The 18,368-nt window shown below is 44.9% G+C and overlaps 3 long non-coding RNA genes across 3 annotated transcripts; all 3 read left to right on the forward strand.

Annotated features, from left to right (window-relative positions):
* Positions 1-223: 223 nt before the first annotated feature.
* On the forward strand, positions 224-5,163 carry LOC140694710 (uncharacterized). The gene is made up of 3 exons (XR_012070295.1): positions 224-327; positions 3,528-3,600; positions 4,958-5,163. It is a non-coding gene; the product is annotated as an uncharacterized lncRNA (long non-coding RNA).
* A 336-nt stretch (positions 5,164-5,499) lies between these two features.
* Positions 5,500-10,451, forward strand: LOC140694711 (uncharacterized). The gene is made up of 3 exons (XR_012070296.1): positions 5,500-5,603; positions 8,804-8,876; positions 10,246-10,451. It is a non-coding gene; the product is annotated as an uncharacterized lncRNA (long non-coding RNA).
* Positions 10,452-10,787: 336 nt separating this feature from the next.
* LOC140694709 (uncharacterized) lies at positions 10,788-15,727 on the forward strand. The gene is made up of 3 exons (XR_012070294.1): positions 10,788-10,891; positions 14,092-14,164; positions 15,522-15,727. It is a non-coding gene; the product is annotated as an uncharacterized lncRNA (long non-coding RNA).
* The last annotated feature ends 2,641 nt before the right edge of the window (positions 15,728-18,368 follow it).

The raw sequence follows: 18,368 nt of genomic DNA on the forward strand, positions 1-18,368 counted from the left end.
ATGACAGGCAGATCTTCCACTGTCTGCCCTTTCAGGTTCTGGAAACTGACCTGTGACCTCAGGTCTTTGGGCAGCAGCAGTATCTCGAACTTACACAGCTTCCCGGACCAAACACCTAAGCCAAGCTCCACAGAGGGCGGCAGCCCCTCCATCACACTGATCCACCCACAGAACTCTGCCCGGTTACCTAGGATCCAACAGCCACAACAAGCCTCGCGGTACACACCAACATTCCACCTGGAATCCAACCGCTAACTGCCATCCCCAATGGCTGCTGCATCTTGTCAGTGTTGGGGGAGGGGCTGCATCCGACGAGAAGTTCCTAAGGTAAATGTGATTCTACCCACTAGCGTCCCATGGGCCTTTCTTCTTCCCTCTTTCCTTTTGTTCAGATCTCTATGCACAGTACCAATGGAGGGAAGTGTGTCCCTTTTCAGTTGATGGTTTCACACGTCTTTAAACTTTCTAACAGTTCACAGTACACAGAGACCCACTAAAGGAGACTTATGTTCCTATAATATCCGTACACCCGGAATACATATGCGTCGCCTGATTTCTGCTGAAACACCCGCACTCTCAGGACATGGATCCATTGGTTTCATGGGGGCTGAAATTCCAAGAAATGAAACCAACCCCAATGTGCACTTTGCTGTCAGTCTCTTTTGCTCTTAGTACACTTTGGCAGAGCTACTTGCCTTTGTTATAGGCTTCTTACAATTCTTCTCTACGTAGCCTAGAATATGGCATTCCTTCATCCTGTTGGAAGACATACAAGTCTACATCACGGACTAGGAATCCATTTGATTCCAAATCGGCATTAGGGTTAGGTCACGATATGTTCTTATGAATCAAAATTTACGAATATGAATGCACGCCTCCGAATACAAGTGTGCTGAGTACATGCAAGCCGTGATAATGGGTCGATGCATGCTGAATGATCCTTGACATCACCTTAAGTATTTTCTTTTGAATAATCATGGTTCCCTTGGTAAATATCAGCCAACCGTACCATTTTGGTGTTTGTTTGTTGGTTTGATTCTTTGTTGGTCTGCTTCTCGCTTGTATTGCAAACACGACAGGCCATGCATCTCTCCTTAAGCTTGAAACAGAGAGTCAAATAAGCTGATTCACTTAAGAGAGTGCTTCCAATCACCTATGATTTCCTGCTTCCCTCTCCCATCTTTAGGGTTTTGATGTCCTCCTTGCCTTCTTCTTGTTTCTTCTTTGCCACTCATGCTCTTCTTGCATTTCCAATAATGGTTTCTTCTTTCCATTTCATCTTGCTGCTTTTCTATTCAGGGTAGATTTCTCAACCATTCTTGTAGGATAAGTTTTGAACTGCTGAATTCTTTTAAGATTTGCCAGTTTGTGGAATTTTCTAGCTCTGCCGTTATTAGGACTGGCGGTCATGTGGCATAGGCTCCCCTAGGTGGCAGCATTTGGCCATTCAGGATATGGTCTGTGTCCTGGCACTCCTCCCTCTCCTGCAATATTGCTGCCGAGATATCAGCTGAATCCCCTCTTGAGGTTCCCTTGTGACTATGTTGTTTCCTCCAGGTGCATTTTAAATCACTGTGATATTCGTGAGCTTTGTTGATTTGAATCATACAGCTGCTGGTAGGTCTATTGGGATTCCACCTCCTTTGGATGCTGTGTAATTCCTGAATTCGCATACATGATTCTTTCTTGGCTTTCAGGAAGTTTCAGTCTGATTTTTCTACAGATAAATTTTCAGACATTTTTTGTTTCCTTATCTCTTGCTTTTCCATCTGGGACCCTTATGAATTCTAGTCTTTCATGCCCTGTCTTAACCCAGGGTTCAACAGCAATGTTTACATTGCTTTGCACTTGCTTTCCTATGTCTGCTTCTGACCGAGGTTTTTCTGATCCCATGTCTTCACAGTCATTCACGCGTCCCTCTGCATTATCTAGTCTGCTTACGACTAAATTTTAGCCCTGATATTATCACATCCATTGAGTTTCCTGATATTTTTTGGCTCGTCTTTAGACTTTCTCTTCCCCTTTTCCGGTATTCTGCCTTATGTGATTCTGAGACACTGTTGTTTTTCAGTGATTTCCTGACCTCCATTTTCAACACATGGTCTGGATAGCGTTTTGCAGTCTAGTTGTTTGAAAGCTTATCTTTTGGGCCTTCAATATCTTTGGAACTGAAAATGGTACTTCCTGTTTCTTTTACTGTACTTCTTCACCTCTACTGCTCAGGTAATATCAGGTATGTAATGTGGACTTCTAGGGCTTTGTTAAGTGAAAATTTTAGACTTTTGGCTCTACGCAATTCCATGGGATTTCTGTGCGGACAATTTCTCCTAGACATTGATGCCATATCGTGTTCCTGTGTGTGTTGTCTGGTATATCTCCAATTGCTGTTGTTGCATTAGTTTTGATGAAAAACCAATACTATTTCGATTTGCATAACTTCATTTTGATAATGCTTATCTCACAATTCTGAAAGTGCGCAGGACACTTCCTCTTGTGGAAATGAAGCTTTTAAAGGTTCTCAGCTCTGCATTCTGCTCTATGTCATTTTGGAGTGTTTCCAAAACAGCAAACTGAGAGTGCGCTTGTGCTTTGTAGTTCCACGGGAATGTGCCAATGAAAGCAGTTCTTCTCAGAGCTTCTCTGTCTACAGAAACACCAGTGGAAGCATATCTATGGATGTCACATATCAGGGCCTGCTGGAATGATCCCGCAGACCTACCTTGGTGTCCTCGGTGCCGTACCGTGCTGGTGCCATCCAAAATGTAGCATCCGCTTTAGGGAGATAATGCTGTAGGTAATGCTTCCTCTTCTAACGCTGTGGACTTGGACCACTCTTCCTTGTCCTCTCATCCTTGTGGCACGGGTGCACGAAGGCAACCACACAGCTGTTGCGCATCCTGTGCCTCAAACCAAACCATAATCCCAGCCCAGGTTATGAATGTAGCAGATCCTAAGGCTTTTCATTCTGATTTCAAAACCAAGGCCCCCTGGATCCCTCAGAGCAGATGAACGATATCTCTGATTCAGCCCCACACGTGCTCTATTGGCAAAATGCCCAATTGGTCCCTGGTCCTGCAGATGCACTGGGTGTGGCCATGGGACATATTGGTAATCTCAACCACGTGACCAGTTTTGATGCTTTATCATTGGTACACATTTTGGTTTGCTCTCTTGATTCGACCCACCACATCCCACAATGCACTCCAGATCCCTGAGACTCAGCGTGTGCCATCATTCGTAGCCCTATCCCTCACAGAACGTTGCCTCTGCTACCTCAAATGTGGCAGCTGGGATCTTGGACTCCGAATCAACTGTGGGGATATTTTGCGCTGGTTTCTTTGAGTTCTGTCAGCCAAGCATCTGCTGTGCACTCTTGTAAATCTCAGCACATCACCTTCTATCCCATGTCTCCTGTCCGCTTGAGAGTGTGCGTCCAAGTTAAACAGAGGTTCACCCTTGTTGCTCCATCACCAGGGGTCAGACCCTCACTGGATTCCATTTCCTGCTTTGCCTTCTCCTGCTTCCAGGTGTCCTGAGGCCTCATCCTGTCTTTGGAAGTAACAGACCTCTCTTCGGCAAGTGTCCTGTGCCAAGGGCTGGGTGAGTGGATGTTTCCATTGCTCTGTTCATGGGAGCGAGTGAGTGCAGGTTGCACTTCTTCTCTGCCAACTGGGCATCGATGAATCAACACTATCCAGATACATTTCACAGAAATGTGATATTTGCTTAGCTCTTTGTTTCTATACAGCCGTGGTGGGAGGGATGGTCCGAATACACCTGTTTTGACATTGTGTTGATATCTCATTTGCAGTCTTTAAGAAGTTTAAAAGAATTCATTTACATGTTTTGGGAGTTATACGAAAATGAAGTTATTTTTTGAAACACACTCAATCGACCTAGAAGCCAGACTTGTCAATTTTGGTAACATTTTGTCAGCTCGACGGAAAACCTAGACAGATAGAATGCAAATTGGCAGTCCAAACTGTTAAAGGGTTCATGTCGGCTCTTTACGGTTGAAGCCTCCGAAACCAACAGGAACCATGAAATAACTATTGGAAACTTGAAATAACCCCCAAACTTGGATACACTTGTGCATTGGTGCCCTTTACTCCCAATGACACCTACTGGCCAATATTGGCATTTCAAGGGGTAACATCCCTCTCTAGGAAAATACAAGAGGAAAGAAACCAAATATATACATTTAGGTTTGAATCCAAAAGCACCTAGAGGCATTCTAGCTAGGAGAACCCTGCTGCAGTTATGCTAGTCTATGGAGAACCAGGTGTTCTTCTATCAGTGATGAGAACGCTTAATCATCCGATCATGTTGGGTAAAGCCATTTAACGCAACCAAGTCTGCACCCGCATGATATAGTGCCCACGGGGGCTTGACTCAAGTGAAAGACGATCCACATAAGCTGTGTCTTTTATATCATTGGCGACTTTTACAGTACAGTTCTCTTTCTGACTTGTACTATTTACCTATACTGTCTTGAAAAATTGAGGCCTAATACAGATTCCCCTCTCTTACCACACTCCCTTCACCCCAGGGAAGACATAAGCACAACATTTGCTGAATCTAGCGGAAGGCCATCGTTTCTAGGTGTGAGCTAAGTATTCAATTCCTATCTATTTCAGCCAAGTTTATTGGACCTTTAAGGAGTTCACTGTTGTTCACAGAGTGTGAAGCTGGAGGAACTCTGATTCTAGGAGGGGCTTGTTTTACTCGTAATGGCTTCATTGCAGCTCAGCTACTGATCCTTCAAATTGGATGCCTGTGTGGAGGGGAGGGAAGGCAAGTGCTTGCTAGCTAGGCCCAAACCTGGGAAAAGGCTTACCTGGGCTTGGTGAATTCTGGTCTGAATGGCTTGGGAAGGCCCCTTGGGAAGTGTGGATTCCCATGACCTCTTCCAAGAACAGGAGCGTTTTGATCATCTCTGCCATCTCTTCTCTTGCAGACGTCAGGGACCTTGGACCCGTTCTTGGAGAAGAGAATTGAGGAACTTCCTCAAGTCCACGTTGGCACTCCGTATGTTTCTGCCAGTATCAGCGAGGTTCCATATGTCTCATGAATGTCTTTGGAGCCTGGTATCCTCTACAGCTGTCTCCACGCCAGTATTCTCCATTGTAGCAGAACATCTCTCATCCATGTGTTCGCATCTCTCCTCAATCCATTCAGCCAGCTTTTCGGCCAGCTTCTCTTCGTGTCTCCCCTAAAGTTGACTTCACCAGGACTGGGCAAGTCTGAAAGTACCTCGGAGCCTCACCAGTAAGCTGATGACAGGCAGATCTTCCACTGTCTGCCCTTTCAGGTTCTGGAAACTGACCTGTGACCTCAGGTCTTTGGGCAGCAGCAGTATCTCGAACTTCCACAGCTTCCCGGACCAAACACCTAAGCCAAGCTCCACAGAGGGCGGCAGCCCCTCCATCACACTGATCCACCCACAGAACTCTGCCCGGTTACCTAGGATCCAACAGCCACAACAAGCCTCGCGGTACACACCAACATTCCACCTGGAATCCAACCGCTAACTGCCATCCCCAATGGCTGCTGCATCTTGTCAGTGTTGGGGGAGGGGCTGCATCCGACGAGAAGTTCCTAAGGTAAATGTGATTCTACCCACTAGCGTCCCATGGGCCTTTCTTCTTCCCTCTTTCCTTTTGTTCAGATCTCTATGCACAGTACCAATGGAGGGAAGTGTGTCCCTTTTCAGTTGATGGTTTCACACGTCTTTAAACTTTCTAACAGTTCACAGTACACAGAGACCCACTAAAGGAGACTTATGTTCCTATAATATCCGTACACCCGGAATACATATGCGTCGCCTGATTTCTGCTGAAACACCCGCACTCTCAGGACATGGATCCATTGGTTTCATGGGGGCTGAAATTCCAAGAAATGAAACCAACCCCAATGTGCACTTTGCTGTCAGTCTCTTTTGCTCTTAGTACACTTTGGCAGAGCTACTTGCCTTTGTTATAGGCTTCTTACAATTCTTCTCTACGTAGCCTAGAATATGGCATTCCTTCATCCTGTTGGAAGACATACAAGTCTACATCACGGACTAGGAATCCATTTGATTCCAAATCGGCATTAGGGTTAGGTCACGATATGTTCTTATGAATCAAAATTTACGAATATGAATGCACGCCTCCGAATACAAGTGTGCTGAGTACATGCAAGCCGCGATAATGGGTCGATGCATGCTGAATGATCCTTGACATCACCTTAAGTATTTTCTTTTGAATAATCATGGTTCCCTTGGTAAATATCAGCCAACCGTACCATTTTGGTGTTTGTTTGTTGGTTTGATTCTTTGTTGGTCTGCTTCTCGCTTGTATTGCAAACACGACAGGCCATGCATCTCTCCTTAAGCTTGAAACAGAGAGTCAAATAAGCTGATTCACTTAAGAGAGTGCTTCCAATCACCTATGATTTCCTGCTTCCCTCTCCCATCTTTAGGGTTTTGATGTCCTCCTTGCCTTCTTCTTGTTTCTTCTTTGCCACTCATGCTCTTCTTGCATTTCCAATAATGGTTTCTTCTTTCCATTTCATCTTGCTGCTTTTCTATTCAGGGTAGATTTCTCAACCATTCTTGTAGGATAAGTTTTGAACTGCTGAATTCTTTTAAGATTTGCCGGTTTGTGGAATTTTCTAGCTCTGCCGTTATTAGGACTGGCGGTCATGTGGCATAGGCTCCCCTAGGTGGCAGCATTTGGCCATTCAGGATATGGTCTGTGTCCTGGCACTCCTCCCTCTCCTGCAATATTGCTGCCGAGATATCAGCTGAATCCCCTCTTGAGGTTCCCTTGTGACTATGTTGTTTCCTCCAGGTGCATTTTAAATCACTGTGATATTCATGAGCTTTGTTGATTTGAATCATACAGCTGCTGGTAGGCCTATTGGGATTCCACCTCCTTTGGATGCTGTGTAATTCCTGAATTCGCATACATGATTCTTTCTTGGCTTTCAGGAAGTTTCAGTCTGATTTTTCTACAGATAAATTTTCAGACATTTTTTGTTTCCTTATCTCTTGCTTTTCCATCTGGGACCCTTATGAATTCTAGTCTTTCATGCCCTGTCTTAACCCAGGGTTCAACAGCAATGTTTACATTGCTTTGCACTTGCTTTCCTATGTCTGCTTCTGACCGAGGTTTTTCTGATCCCATGTCTTCACAGTCATTCACGCGTCCCTCTGCATTATCTAGTCTGCTTACGACTAAATTTTAGCCCTGATATTATCACATCCATTGAGTTTCCTGATATTTTTTGGCTCGTCTTTAGACTTTCTCTTCCCCTTTTCCGGTATTCTGCCTTATGTGATTCTGAGACACTGTTGTTTTTCAGTGATTTCCTGACCTCCATTTTCAACACATGGTCTGGATAGCGTTTTGCAGTCTAGTTGTTTGAAAGCTTATCTTTTGGGCCTTCAATATCTTTGGAACTGAAAATGGTACTTCCTGTTTCTTTTACTGTACTTCTTCACCTCTACTGCTCAGGTAATATCAGGTATGTAATGTGGACTTCTAGGGCTTTGTTAAGTGAAAATTTTAGACTTTTGGCTCTACGCAATTCCATGGGATTTCTGTGCGGACAATTTCTCCTAGACATTGATGCCATATCGTGTTCCTGTGTGTGTTGTCTGGTATATCTCCAATTGCTGTTGTTGCATTAGTTTTGATGAAAAACCAATACTATTTCGATTTGCATAACTTCATTTTGATAATGCTTATCTCACAATTCTGAAAGTGCGCAGGACACTTCCTCTTGTGGAAATGAAGCTTTTAAAGGTTCTCAGCTCTGCATTCTGCTCTATGTCATTTTGGAGTGTTTCCAAAACAGCAAACTGAGAGTGCGCTTGTGCTTTGTAGTTCCACGGGAATGTGCCAATGAAAGCAGTTCTTCTCAGAGCTTCTCTGTCTACAGAAACACCAGTGGAAGCATATCTATGGATGTCACATATCAGGGCCTGCTGGAATGATCCCGCAGACCTACCTTGGTGTCCTCGGTGCCGTACCGTGCTGGTGCCATCCAAAATGTAGCATCCGCTTTAGGGAGATAATGCTGTAGGTAATGCTTCCTCTTCTAACGCTGTGGACTTGGACCACTCTTCCTTGTCCTCTCATCCTTGTGGCACGGGTGCACGAAGGCAACCACACAGCTGTTGCGCATCCTGTGCCTCAAACCAAACCATAATCCCAGCCCAGGTTATGAATGTAGCAGATCCTAAGGCTTTTCATTCTGATTTCAAAACCAAGGCCCCCTGGATCCCTCAGACCAGATGAACGATATCTCTGATTCAGCCCCACACGTGCTCTATTGGCAAAATGCCCAATTGGTCCCTGGTCCTGCAGATGCACTGGGTGTGGCCATGGGACATATTGGTAATCTCAACCACGTGACCAGTTTTGATGCTTTATCATTGGTACACATTTTGGTTTGCTCTCTTGATTCGACCCACCACATCCCACAATGCACTCCAGATCCCTGAGACTCAGCGTGTGCCATCATTCGTAGCCCTATCCCTCACAGAACGTTGCCTCTGCTACCTCAAATGTGGCAGCTGGGATCTTGGACTCCGAATCAACTGTGGGGATATTTTGCGCTGGTTTCTTTGAGTTCTGTCAGCCAAGCATCTGCTGTGCACTCTTGTAAATCTCAGCACATCACCTTCTATCCCATGTCTCCTGTCCGCTTGAGAGTGTGCGTCCAAGTTAAACAGAGGTTCACCCTTGTTGCTCCATCACCAGGGGTCAGACCCTCACTGGATTCCATTTCCTGCTTTGCCTTCTCCTGCTTCCAGGTGTCCTGAGGCCTCATCCTGTCTTTGGAAGTAACAGACCTCTCTTCGGCAAGTGTCCTGTGCCAAGGGCTGGGTGAGTGGATGTTTCCATTGCTCTGTTCATGGGAGCGAGTGAGTGCAGGTTGCACTTCTCTGCCAACTGGGCATCGATGAATCAACACTATCCAGATACATTTCACAGAAATGTGATATTTGCTTAGCTCTTTGTTTCTATACAGCCGTGGTGGGAGGGATGGTCCGAATACACCTGTTTTGACATTGTGTTGATATCTCATTTGCAGTCTTTAAGAAGTTTAAAAGAATTCATTTACATGTTTTGGGAGTTATACGAAAATGAAGTTATTTTTGAAACACACTCAATCGACCTAGAAGCCAGACATGTCAATTTTGGTAACATTTTGTCAGCTCGACGGAAAACCTAGACAGATAGAATGCAAATTGGCAGTCCAAACTGTTAAAGGGTTCATGTCGGCTCTTTACGGTTGAAGCCTCCGAAACCAACAGGAACCATGAAATAACTATTGGAAACTTGAAATAACCCCCAAACTTGGATACACTTGTGCATTGGTGCCCTTTACTCCCAATGACACCTACTGGCCAATATTGGCATTTCAAGGCGTAACATCCCTCTCTAGGAAAATACAAGAGGAAAGAAACCAAATATATACATTTAGGTTTGAATCCAAAAGCACCTAGAGGCATTCTAGCTAGGAGAACCCTGCTGCAATTATGCTAGTCTATGGAGAACCAGGTGTTCTTCTATCAGTGATGAGAACGCTTAATCATCCGATCATGTTGGGTAAAGCCATTTAACGCAACCAAGTCTGCACCCGCATGATATAGTGCCCACGGGGGCTTGACTCAAGTGAAAGACGATCCACATAAGCTGTGTCTTTTATATCATTGGCGACTTTTACAGTACAGTTCTCTTTCTGACTTGTACTATTTACCTATACTGTCTTGAAAAATTGAGGCCTAATACAGATTCAAGTTCAGTCAGATTCCCCTCTCTTACCACACTCCCTTCACCCCAGGGAAGACATAAGCACAACATTTGCTGAATCTAGCGGAAGGCCATCGTTTCTAGGTGTGAGCTAAGTATTCAATTCCTATCTATTTCAGCCAAGTTTATTGGACCTTTAAGGAGTTCACTGTTGTTCACAGAGTGTGAAGCTGGAGGAACTCTGATTCTAGGAGGGGCTTGTTTTACTCGTAATGGCTTCATTGCAGCTCAGCTACTGATCCTTCAAATTGGATGCCTGTGTGGAGGGGAGGGAAGGCAAGTGCTTGCTAGCTAGGCCCAAACCTGGGAAAAGGCTTACCTGGGCTTGGTGAATTCTGGTCTGAATGGCTTGGGAAGGCCCCTTGGGAAGTGTGGATTCCCATGACCTCTTCCAAGAACAGGAGCGTTTTGATCATCTCTGCCATCTCTTCTCTTGCAGACGTCAGGGACCTTGGACCCGTTCTTGGAGAAGAGAATTGAGGAACTTCCTCAAGTCCACGTTGGCACTCCGTATGTTTCTGCCAGTATCAGCGAGGTTCCATATGTCTCATGAATGTCTTTGGAGCCTGGTATCCTCTACAGCTGTCTCCACGCCAGTATTCTCCATTGTAGCAGAACATCTCTCATCCATGTGTTCGCATCTCTCCTCAATCCGTTCAGCCAGCTTTTCGGCCAGCTTCTCTTCGTGTCTCCCCTAAAGTTGACTTCACCAGGACTGGGCAAGTCTGAAAGTACCTCGGAGCCTCACCAGTAAGCTGATGACAGGCAGATCTTCCACTGTCTGCCCTTTCAGGTTCTGGAAACTGACCTGTGACCTCAGGTCTTTGGGCAGCAGCAGTATCTCGAACTTACACAGCTTCCCGGACCAAACACCTAAGCCAAGCTCCACAGAGGGCGGCAGCCCCTCCATCACACTGATCCACCCACAGAACTCTGCCCGGTTACCTAGGATCCAACAGCCACAACAAGCCTCGCGGTACACACCAACATTCCACCTGGAATCCAACCGCTAACTGCCATCCCCAATGGCTGCTGCATCTTGTCAGTGTTGGGGGAGGGGCTGCATCCGACGAGAAGTTCCTAAGGTAAATGTGATTCTACCCACTAGCGTCCCATGGGCCTTTCTTCTTCCCTCTTTCCTTTTGTTCAGATCTCTATGCACAGTACCAATGGAGGGAAGTGTGTCCCTTTTCAGTTGATGGTTTCACACGTCTTTAAACTTTCTAACAGTTCACAGTACACAGAGACCCACTAAAGGAGACTTATGTTCCTATAATATCCGTACACCCGGAATACATATGCGTCGCCTGATTTCTGCTGAAACACCCGCACTCTCAGGACATGGATCCATTGGTTTCATGGGGGCTGAAATTCCAAGAAATGAAACCAACCCCAATGTGCACTTTGCTGTCAGTCTCTTTTGCTCTTAGTACACTTTGGCAGAGCTACTTGCCTTTGTTATAGGCTTCTTACAATTCTTCTCTACGTAGCCTAGAATATGGCATTCCTTCATCCTGTTGGAAGACATACAAGTCTACATCACGGACTAGGAATCCATTTGATTCCAAATCGGCATTAGGGTTAGGTCACGATATGTTCTTATGAATCAAAATTTACGAATATGAATGCACACCTCCGAATACAAGTGTGCTGAGTACATGCAAGCCGCGATAATGGGTCGATGCATGCTGAATGATCCTTGACACCACCTTAAGTATTTTCTTTTGAATAATCATGGTTCCCTTGGTAAATATCAGCCAACCGTACCATTTTGGTGTTTGTTTGTTGGTTTGATTCTTTGTTGGTCTGCTTCTCGCTTGTATTGCAAACACGACAGGCCATGCATCTCTCCTTAAGCTTGAAACAGAGAGTCAAATAAGCTGATTCACTTAAGAGAGTGCTTCCAATCACCTATGATTTCCTGCTTCCCTCTCCCATCTTTAGGGTTTTGATGTCCTCCTTGCCTTCTTCTTGTTTCTTCTTTGCCACTCATGCTCTTCTTGCATTTCCAATAATGGTTTCTTCTTTCCATTTCATCTTGCTGCTTTTCTATTCAGGGTAGATTTCTCAACCATTCTTGTAGGATAAGTTTTGAACTGCTGAATTCTTTTAAGATTTGCCAGTTTGTGGAATTTTCTAGCTCTGCCGTTATTAGGACTGGCGGTCATGTGGCATAGGCTCCCCTAGGTGGCAGCATTTGGCCATTCAGGATATGGTCTGTGTCCTGGCACTCCTCCCTCTCCTGCAATATTGCTGCCGAGATATCAGCTGAATCCCCTCTTGAGGTTCCCTTGTGACTATGTTGTTTCCTCCAGGTGCATTTTAAATCACTGTGATATTCGTGAGCTTTGTTGATTTGAATCATACAGCTGCTGGTAGGTCTATTGGGATTCCACCTCCTTTGGATGCTGTGTAATTCCTGAATTCGCATACATGATTCTTTCTTGGCTTTCAGGAAGTTTCAGTCTGATTTTTCTACAGATAAATTTTCAGACATTTTTTGTTTCCTTATCTCTTGCTTTTCCATCTGGGACCCTTATGAATTCTAGTCTTTCATGCCCTGTCTTAACCCAGGGTTCAACAGCAATGTTTACATTGCTTTGCACTTGCTTTCCTATGTCTGCTTCTGACCGAGGTTTTTCTGATCCCATGTCTTCACAGTCATTCACGCGTCCCTCTGCATTATCTAGTCTGCTTACGACTAAATTTTAGCCCTGATATTATCACATCCATTGAGTTTCCTGATATTTTTTGGCTCGTCTTTAGACTTTCTCTTCCCCTTTTCCGGTATTCTGCCTTATGTGATTCTGAGACACTGTTGTTTTTCAGTGATTTCCTGACCTCCATTTTCAACACATGGTCTGGATAGCGTTTTGCAGTCTAGTTGTTTGAAAGCTTATCTTTTGGGCCTTCAATATCTTTGGAACTGAAAATGGTACTTCCTGTTTCTTTTACTGTACTTCTTCACCTCTACTGCTCAGGTAATATCAGGTATGTAATGTGGACTTCTAGGGCTTTGTTAAGTGAAAATTTTAGACTTTTGGCTCTACGCAATTCCATGGGATTTCTGTGCGGACAATTTCTCCTAGACATTGATGCCATATCGTGTTCCTGTGTGTGTTGTCTGGTATATCTCCAATTGCTGTTGTTGCATTAGTTTTGATGAAAAACCAATACTATTTCGATTTGCATAACTTCATTTTGATAATGCTTATCTCACAATTCTGAAAGTGCGCAGGACACTTCCTCTTGTGGAAATGAAGCTTTTAAAGGTTCTCAGCTCTGCATTCTGCTCTATGTCATTTTGGAGTGTTTCCAAAACAGCAAACTGAGAGTGCGCTTGTGCTTTGTAGTTCCACGGGAATGTGCCAATGAAAGCAGTTCTTCTCAGAGCTTCTCTGTCTACAGAAACACCAGTGGAAGCATATCTATGGATGTCACATATCAGGGCCTGCTGGAATGATCCCGCAGACCTACCTTGGTGTCCTCGGTGCCGTACCGTGCTGGTGCCATCCAAAATGTAGCATCCGCTTTAGGGAGATAATGCTGTAGGTAATGCTTCCTCTTCTAACGCTGTGGACTTGGACCACTCTTCCTTGTCCTCTCATCCTTGTGGCACGGGTGCACGAAGGCAACCACACAGCTGTTGCGCATCCTGTGCCTCAAACCAAACCATAATCCCAGCCCAGGTTATGAATGTAGCAGATCCTAAGGCTTTTCATTCTGATTTCAAAACCAAGGCCCCCTGGATCCCTCAGACCAGATGAACGATATCTCTGATTCAGCCCCACACGTGCTCTATTGGCAAAATGCCCAATTGGTCCCTGGTCCTGCAGATGCACTGGGTGTGGCCATGGGACATATTGGTAATCTCAACCGCGTGACCAATTTCGATGCTTTATCATTGGTACACATTTTGGTTTGCTCTCTTGATTCGACCCACCACATCCCACAATGCACTCCAGATCCCTGAGACTCAGCGTGTGCCATCATTCGTAGCCCTATCCCTCACAGAACGTTGCCTCTGCTACCTCAAATGTGGCAGCTGGGATCTTGGACTCTGAATCAACTGTGGGGATATTTTGCGCTGGTTTCTTTGAGTTCTGTCAGCCAAGCATCTGCTGTGCACTCTTGTAAATCTCAGCACATCACCTTCTATCCCATGTCTCCTGTCCGCTTGAGAGTGTGCGTCCAAGTTAAACAGAGGTTCACCCTTGTTGCTCCATCACCAGGGGTCAGACCCTCACTGGATTCCATTTCCTGCTTTGCCTTCTCCTGCTTCCAGGTGTCCTGAGGCCTCATCCTGTCTTTGGAAGTAACAGACCTCTCTTCGGCAAGTGTCCTGTGCCAAGGGCTGGGTGAGTGGATGTTTCCATTGCTCTGTTCATGGGAGCGAGTGAGTGCAGGTTGCACTTCTTCTCTGCCAACTGGGCATCGATGAATCAACACTATCCAGATACATTTCACAGAAATGTGATATTTGCTTAGCTCTTTGTTTCTATACAGCCGTGGTGGGAGGGATGGTCCAAATACACCTGTTTTGACATTGTGTTGATATCTCATTTGCAGTCTTTAAGAAGTTTAAAAGAATTCATTTACATGTTTTGGGAGTTATACGAAAATGAAGTTATTTTTTGAAACACACTCAATCGACCTAGAAGCCAGACTTGTCAATTTTGGTAACATTTTGTCAGCTCGACGGAAAACCTAGACAGATAGAATGCAAATTGGCAGTCCAAACTGTTAAAGGGTTCATGTCGGCTCTTTATGGTTGAAGCCTCCGAAACCAACAGGAACCATGAAATAACTATTGGAAACTTGAAATAACCCCCAAACTTGGATACACTTGTGCATTGGTGCCCTTTACTCCCAATGACACCTACTGGCCAATATTGGCATTTCAAGGGGTAACATCCCTCTCTAGGAAAATACAAGAGGAAAGAAACCAAATATATACATTTAGGTTTGAATCCAAAAGCACCTAGAGGCATTCTAGCTAGGAGAACCCTGCTGCAATTATGCTAGTCTATGGAGAACCAGGTGTTCTTCTATCAGTGATGAGAACGCTTAATCATCCGATCATGTTGGGTAAAGCCATTTAACGCAACCAAGTCTGCACCCGCATGATATAGTGCCCACGGGGGCTTGACTCAAGTGAAAGACGATCCACATAAGCTGTGTCTTTTATATCATTGGCGACTTTTACAGTACAGTTCTCTTTCTGACTTGTACTATTTACCTATACTGTCTTGAAAAATTGAGGCCTAATACAGATTCCCCTCTCTTACCACACTCCCTTCACCCCAGGGAAGACATAAGCACAACATTTGCTGAATCTAGCGGAAGGCCATCGTTTCTAGGTGTGAGCTAAGTATTCAATTCCTATCTATTTCAGCCAAGTTTATTGGACCTTTAAGGAGTTCACTGTTGTTCACAGAGTGTGAAGCTGGAGGAACTCTGATTCTAGGAGGGGCTTGTTTTACTCGTAATGGCTTCATTGCAGCTCAGCTACTGATCCTTCAAATTGGATGCCTGTGTGGAGGGGAGGGAAGGCAAGTGCTTGCTAGCTAGGCCCAAACCTGGGAAAAGGCTTACCTGGGCTTGGTGAATTCTGGTCTGAATGGCTTGGGAAGGCCCCTTGGGAAGTGTGGATTCCCATGACCTCTTCCAAGAACAGGAGCGTTTTGATCATCTCTGCCATCTCTTCTCTTGCAGACGTCAGGGACCTTGGACCCGTTCTTGGAGAAGAGAATTGAGGAACTTCCTCAAGTCCACGTTGGCACTCCGTATGTTTCTGCCAGTATCAGCGAGGTTCCATATGTCTCATGAATGTCTTTGGAGCCTGGTATCCTCTACAGCTGTCTCCACGCCAGTATTCTCCATTGTAGCAGAACATCTCTCATCCATGTGTTCGCATCTCTCCTCAATCCGTTCAGCCAGCTTTTCGGCCAGCTTCTCTTCGTGTCTCCCCTAAAGTTGACTTCACCAGGACTGGGCAAGTCTGAAAGTACCTCGGAGCCTCACCAGTAAGCTGATGACAGGCAGATCTTCCACTGTCTGCCCTTTCAGGTTCTGGAAACTGACCTGTGACCTCAGGTCTTTGGGCAGCAGCAGTATCTCGAACTTACACAGCTTCCCGGACCAAACACCTAAGCCAAGCTCCACAGAGGGCGGCAGCCCCTCCATCACACTGATCCACCCACAGAACTCTGCCCGGTTACCTAGGATCCAACAGCCACAACAAGCCTCGCGGTACACACCAACATTCCACCTGGAATCCAACCGCTAACTGCCATCCCCAATGGCTGCTGCATCTTGTCAGTGTTGGGGGAGGGGCTGCATCCGACGAGAAGTTCCTAAGGTAAATGTGATTCTACCCACTAGCGTCCCATGGGCCTTTCTTCTTCCCTCTTTCCTTTTGTTCAGATCTCTATGCACAGTACCAATGGAGGGAAGTGTGTCCCTTTTCAGTTGATGGTTTCACACGTCTTTAAACTTTCTAACAGTTCACAGTACACAGAGACCCACTAAAGGAGACTTATGTTCCTATAATATCCGTACACCCGGAATACATATGCGTCGCCTGATTTCTGCTGAAACACCCGCACTCTCAGGACATGGATCCATTGGTTTCATGGGGGCTGAAATTCCAAGAAATGAAACCAACCCCAATGTGCACTTTGCTGTCAGTCTCTTTTGCTCTTAGTACACTTTGGCAGAGCTACTTGCCTTTGTTATAGGCTTCTTACAATTCTTCTCTACGTAGCCTAGAATATGGCATTCCTTCATCCTGTTGGAAGACATACAAGTCTACATCACGGACTAGGAATCCATTTGATTCCAAATCGGCATTAGGGTTAGGTCACGATATGTTCTTATGAATCAAAATTTACGAATATGAATGCACACCTCCGAATACAAGTGTGCTGAGTACATGCAAGCCGCGATAATGGGTCGATGCATGCTGAATGATCCTTGACACCACCTTAAGTATTTTCTTTTGAATAATCATGGTTCCCTTGGTAAATATCAGCCAACCGTACCATTTTGGTGTTTGTTTGTTGGTTTGATTCTTTGTTGGTCTGCTTCTCGCTTGTATTGCAAACACGACAGGCCATGCATCTCTCCTTAAGCTTGAAACAGAGAGTCAAATAAGCTGATTCACTTAAGAGAGTGCTTCCAATCACCTATGATTTCCTGCTTCCCTCTCCCATCTTTAGGGTTTTGATGTCCTCCTTGCCTTCTTCTTGTTTCTTCTTTGCCACTCATGCTCTTCTTGCATTTCCAATAATGGTTTCTTCTTTCCATTTCATCTTGCTGCTTTTCTATTCAGGGTAGATTTCTCAACCATTCTTGTAGGATAAGTTTTGAACTGCTGAATTCTTTTAAGATTTGCCAGTTTGTGGAATTTTCTAGCTCTGCCGTTATTAGGACTGGCGGTCATGTGGCATAGGCTCCCCTAGGTGGCAGCATTTGGCCATTCAGGATATGGTCTGTGTCCTGGCACTCCTCCCTCTCCTGCAATATTGCTGCCGAGATATCAGCTGAATCCCCTCTTGAGGTTCCCTTGTGACTATGTTGTTTCCTCCAGGTGCATTTTAAATCACTGTGATATTCGTGAGCTTTGTTGATTTGAATCATACAGCTGCTGGTAGGTCTATTGGGATTCCACCTCCTTTGGATGCTGTGTAATTCCTGAATTCGCATACATGATTCTTTCTTGGCTTTCAGGAAGTTTCAGTCTGATTTTTCTACAGATAAATTTTCAGACATTTTTTGTTTCCTTATCTCTTGCTTTTCCATCTGGGACCCTTATGAATTCTAGTCTTTCATGCCCTGTCTTAACCCAGGGTTCAACAGCAATGTTTACATTGCTTTGCACTTGCTTTCCTATGTCTGCTTCTGACCGAGGTTTTTCTGATCCCATGTCTTCACAGTCATTCACGCGTCCCTCTGCATTATCTAGTCTGCTTACGACTAAATTTTAGCCCTGATATTATCACATCCATTGAGTTTCCTGATATTTTTTGGCTCGTCTTTAGACTTTCTCTTCCCCTTTTCCGGTATTCTGCCTTATGTGATTCTGAGACACTGTTGTTTTTCAGTGATTTCCTGACCTCCATTTTCAACACATGGTCTGGATAGCGTTTTGCAGTCTAGTTGTTTGAAAGCTTATCTTTTGGGCCTTCAATATCTTTGGAACTGAAAATGGTACTTCCTGTTTCTTTTACTGTACTTCTTCACCTCTACTGCTCAGGTAATATCAGGTATGTAATGTGGACTTCTAGGGCTTTGTTAAGTGAAAATTTTAGACTTTTGGCTCTACGCAATTCCATGGGATTTCTGTGCGGACAATTTCTCCTAGACATTGATGCCATATCGTGTTCCTGTGTGTGTTGTCTGGTATATCTCCAATTGCTGTTGTTGCATTAGTTTTGATGAAAAACCAATACTATTTCGATTTGCATAACTTCATTTTGATAATGCTTATCTCACAATTCTGAAAGTGCGCAGGACACTTCCTCTTGTGGAAATGAAGCTTTTAAAGGTTCTCAGCTCTGC

This window comes from Vicugna pacos, unplaced genomic scaffold (genome assembly GCF_048564905.1).
Source record: "Vicugna pacos unplaced genomic scaffold, VicPac4 scaffold_102, whole genome shotgun sequence".
Classification (NCBI taxonomy): domain Eukaryota; kingdom Metazoa; phylum Chordata; class Mammalia; order Artiodactyla; family Camelidae; genus Vicugna; species Vicugna pacos.